This window comes from Otolemur garnettii, unplaced genomic scaffold (genome assembly GCF_000181295.1).
Source record: "Otolemur garnettii isolate 467f Iridium unplaced genomic scaffold, OtoGar3 scaffold00014, whole genome shotgun sequence".
Lineage (NCBI taxonomy): Eukaryota > Metazoa > Chordata > Mammalia > Primates > Galagidae > Otolemur > Otolemur garnettii.
The window spans coordinates 17,849,431-17,854,676 of NW_003852409.1; positions in this window are offsets into that span (position 1 = coordinate 17,849,431).

A 5,246-nucleotide genomic window follows, 5' to 3' on the forward strand; every position below is an offset into this window, starting at 1 on the left:
TAAAGCCCAGCCTTCCTTACCCCTCCTTCAGGAGGCCTTCCAACACAGCCAGCCCTGCTGCTCCCTGACCCCTTTAAGTTCTTGATGTAGCTGCCACCTGTACTGATGTTTTGTGTTATTGATCCTACTTTCCTATGCACCTGCTAGTTTTTCTAGCTAGACTGTAAACTCCTCAAGGATAAATACTATACTTTGTACTTTGCATGCATGACCTGAGCTTGCTAAGGAAAGAAAAATCCTGTGGATTGTTTTGCCATCTCCTTAGCAGCTTTTGTAACTTGTTCTCCAAACTCAGTTGAAGAGTGGTATGGACCTCGGTTCTGGACTTGATCTGCCACTTCTAGCTGTTTAGCTTTTGAGAAATTACTTTCTTTGGCTGATCTTCAACTTTCCCATCTATATAATGGTATACTGGATGATTCTTAAGGATTATTTCAGGACCAAAGTTCTGGGAATTTTCAGTTTACTCTGTGCCCTCCTAGCTCTTGGCCTATCTGTCGGTTATGCCTTTGTCTACATGTAGAAAGGTCCTGCAGCCCCACATGGCTTAGGTGTCGTGGGCCTGGTATGCCTTTGGACAGAACATAGGCCTACCTAGCAGGAGACCTGGATTCTTGTCCCAAATCTGCTGCTTCCTGGCTGGTGTGACCTTGGCTAAGTCACCTGACGTCTCTTAGTGTCACTTCACTCCTTTATAAAATGGATGTGGTGAACATGAAATGTAATAATGCGAGTGACTCACCATGTAAGACATGGGTCTGACCATTCACTCTGTGCCAGAGAAGAGAGAGTGTGTGTAGGCCAGTCCCCGGAAGCGGCTGCTCTGGGCATCTGTCTTCAGTCAGCGTTGAGGGCAGCTTTGCTCCGTGCAGTTATTCACCAAGGTCACCACCGGCTTTCTGACCTGACACAGAGGAAATGTTGGCTGTGAATGTGAACAGTAGAAGCCTGCATTTATCATCCAGTCATAAAACCCTGGTAAATGCAATAGCAGAGAATAAAAATGTGTTTGTTAAATGACAAAGCAGCAGTTTTTCCATTTTAACGTCTATTTAAAGGTCCCCTGATGTGTTCTTTTCTGCTTTTTCTTTTCTTTAGAGTTTCTAACGGTCCCACCTGATGGGTAGGTCATTCAAGGCGGGTCTACAGTGTACATTTCTCTGCATCAGTGCCTTGGTTTGCTCTGTTCTGGGTCACATTTATTCTAACTCAGGTTCTGCATCTTAGGAACAGCACCCTTCCTGTCATCCAGTCTCACTCATCTCTAGAACGGGGGTGAGTACCCACTTGGCAAGTTGTTGTGAGGATTAAATGCTATAAACATGTTTAGTATTCACACCTGTGAGTTACAAGCTTGAGTAAGAACTTAATAAATTGTTGCTTAAAAAAAAAAATTCTCACTGTCTTGTATACAGTAGATGCTTGAAGAATATTTTTGCTGATGTCCTAGGTAATTGACAGTTAATGTTCATTCAGCCTGCAATAGACCTCAGCTATTTCAGCACCATGGGGTATATTATGTGACTGAAGAATATAGTCAAATCTCCCTGGAAATTAGCACTGGGAAGGTTAAGGGCAAACGAGTAACTTTAGGCTCGATACCTTTTCTGTATGTCCTGAACCTCTGCTTCTTCATCTGTTAAGAGCAGCGGTTCTCAGGAACTGTATTAAAGGGCCGTGGCGTTAGGAAGACTGAGAAGCACTGGTTAAGAGGGTGGTATGATGATAAGGATCCAGCACAAGGCCTGGTCTGAGTGTGGTCCATAGTGAGGCTCACTGGGTGGAGGCCTTTCTGCAGCTCTCCGATGCTGTTATCTTCTAGTTTTTATTAGCCTATGTTATCCTCTAGCTTTTTGATATTCAGGTCTGTGATTCCTTTTGACTTAGGTTTTGTGGAGGGCGTAAAGTCTGTGTCTAGACTAATTTTTTTGCTTGTCATTCCGAAACCATTTGTTGCAAACCTTATCTTTGCTGTGTCGTGTTACCTTTGCTGCTTTTCAGATATCAGCTGACTGGGTTTATGTGGGCGTGTTTCTGGCCTCTCTGTTCTGTTCCACTGATCTGTGTCTACTCTCTCCCAGTTCCACACTGTCTTGATTTCTGTAGCCTTGTAATAAGCCTTGAAATTAGGGAGTCCATATCAGTCCTCCAGCTTCGTGTTTCTCCTTCTGTGCTGAGTTGTCTGTTCTGGGTCTTTTTCCACTCCATTCTAAACTTGAGAATCAGTTTGTTGATATTCATGAAATAATGTGCTGAGATTTTTGATGAGGATTGTATTGACTCTATAGATTAAATTGGCTAGAACCGGCATTTTGACAGTATTGAATCTTCTTACCCATGAACACTGACTATCTCTCTTTCCCTAGTTCTTGTATTTCTTTCATCAGAGTTTTGTATTTTCCCTTATATAGATCTTAGACATATTTTGTTAGATATCTAAGTATTTCATTTCTTAGTATTATAGTAACAAAATAATATAGTTATACCAACATAGGTGATACTGTGTTGTTAACTTCAAGTTCCACTTGTTCACTGCTAGTATATGGGAAAGCAATTGACTTTTATTAACCTAAGTATCTTGCCACCTTGATGTAATAACTTATTAGTTCTAGGAGTTTCTTTGTTGATGAGATGGTCATCTTGTCTTTAAAGACAGTCTTAGGGTCTCCAGCCTGTGAGCTCAGACAATCCACCTACTTTGGCCTCCCAGAGTGCTAGGATTATTGGAGTGAGCCACTGCATTCGGTTTTTTGGCCAATTTTGTGTCTTTGGAGAAATGTTTATTCAAGTCCTTTGCCTGTTTCTGAGTTTGTTTTTTTTTTTACATTGTCGAGTGTGAAAGAAAATGAGTGGACTCACTGGGTGAGACCAGGCCGTGTTGTTTGCCAGCGGAGGCTTCAAGGTGAAACTCTATGATGTTGAGCAACGGCAGGTAACAGATGCCCTGGACATCAGGTCATGGGCTACGTGAGGGCCGAGACTGTACATTACACGCCCACTGTCCCTCACTGTTCGGCGTCGCCTGGTCCCTGTCCTAGTCATCGTGAGGCAGAGAGATTCAACATGCATGTTTTGTGTCTCCAGAGGCAGCGTGCTTGGTATTAACTCAATAAATGTTTCAGGTGAATCTCAGGACCCTTTTCTAGAGTGTCAGACGTCTGGCCAGATTTCTCATGGATGTTTTCCCCACCATCTGATTTACCTGGGGGTGTGGCTCACTTCCCATAGTCTGATTCTTCTGAACATTTTATAATTGAAAATATCTGGTTGAAACTTTACTACTTACTGTGTGGAAATTTTGTGTCTGTTAGACCTGTTTGATGTCAATCCTGTTAAATAAAAATGGTCCATCAGGAAGAAAAAAAATAAAGACAGTCTTATTTCTTTCTTCCTAATCCATGTACCTTTTATTTCCTTTTCTTGTCATTAGCTAGGACTTCCAGTATGATGTTGAAGGTAGTGGTGAGCGGGAGCAGACCTGCTTTGTTTCTGATCTTAGGGGGCGAGTTTCTAGTTTTTCATCATTAAGCAGAGTTTTACCTCTAGGTTTTTGGTAGGTACGCTTTAAGTTGAGGGAATTTCCTTTCTATTCCTACTTTCCTGAGAAGATTAACTTTATTTTTATCAGTGATTACATAGTCCCTCTTTGTTCACCCTTTTACTTTCAGTGTATCTGCATTTCACGTGTCACCTTTATACACATATAAGATGTGCTTTTTTTTGAAACTGAGTCTTTTCTAAATCAGAGTATTTACTACACTGTGTCTGAAGTATTTACCAGTAGACTTGGGCTTGAATGTGTCATCTTATTTACTTTCTATTGGGTCCCCTTTTCTGTGTGCTTTTTTCTATCTTTTTTTCCTCCTTTTAGATAATTTTTTTTATTTGTTTGCTATTTTTTGGTTTTATTTGTTTTAAATTTCGAGCACTTTCTCCTTTATTAGCCTATGAGGTATTCTTTTGTTTTAGTGACTGCTCTAGGTTACAACAGCAACCTTGACTTACTGAAGTCCGTTTTAAGTGATTACCTCTGTAATTTCCGGGACAACTCAAAGACCCTACAACTCTTTCTCCTTTCTACCTCTTGTGCTAGTCTGGTCACAGATTTTGATTTTCTCCGTATTTTAAATTAAAACATATATTCTTACTAATGCTTTTATACAGTCAATATTCATTTAAATTTATTCACAGTTACCTTTTATTACCCTTGGTTATTTCATTTTTATTACTCTGTGTCCCTTGCTGTATTTCTATTTGTTTATCTAGGATCCTTCTCCTGGAACTAACTTTACAACTTCCCTTTAAAACATTGTATTTAGGAATACTTTCCTTATTTTACTTCCAGTGCTGATCTCATGATGACAAATTCAATTTTTGTTTGCTGAGAAGTATCTGTTTTGTTTTTATTTTTGAAAGATATTTTTAGTAAGGAAGGTTGGCATAGTTATTTTCTTGGAACCCTCTGAAGTTGTCATTAGTTTCTCCTGTTTCTGTTGAGAAGTCAGCTATCAGTGCTGATGCTGATCTTAAAATTTCTTTTTGCTTTGGTTTTAGCAGTTGTATTCTGATGGGCCTAGCTGTGGTTTCAGGTTCATGGCAACTCTCAAATCTGTGACATGGTATGTTTCATCACGGCTTCTATCTTCTCTTTCATCTCCTTTTAGAACTCTAATGATCTGCGTTAAACCTTTTCACTATATCCCTAAGGCACCTCTTTGTATTTTCCACTCTTTTGGCTCTTTGTGATTCTGTCTGAATATTTTCATCCGACTTATCTTCTACTTCAGTAATCTTCTCCTTTCCTTCCCTTTCCTACTTCTCCTCCCTCCACCTTGCCCTCCTCCTCCTCTTCTTTCTCTTTCTCCTCTTCCTGCCGCCTTCTCTACCTTCTCCTCCTCATCCCTCCTCTTCTTTCTCTTCCTTCCTCCTTCTTCTTCTGGCAGAGTCTCCCTCTGTCACCCAGGCTAGAGCACAGTAGCATGGCGTCATCATAGCTCACTGTAATCTTCGTACTCCTGGGCTGAGGCAGTCCTATCCTGTCAGCCTCCCAAGTAGCTAAGACACGTGCCACTATGCCTGGCTTGTTCTTTACTTTTTGTAGAGATAGGGTCTTGCTACATTGCCTAGGCTGGTCTTGAAGTGTTGGCCTCATATCATCCTCCCACCTTGGCCTCCCAAAGTGCTGGGATTACAGACATGAGCTACCATGCCTGGCCTCCATTAATCTTGCCCTCATTTGAGTTTCA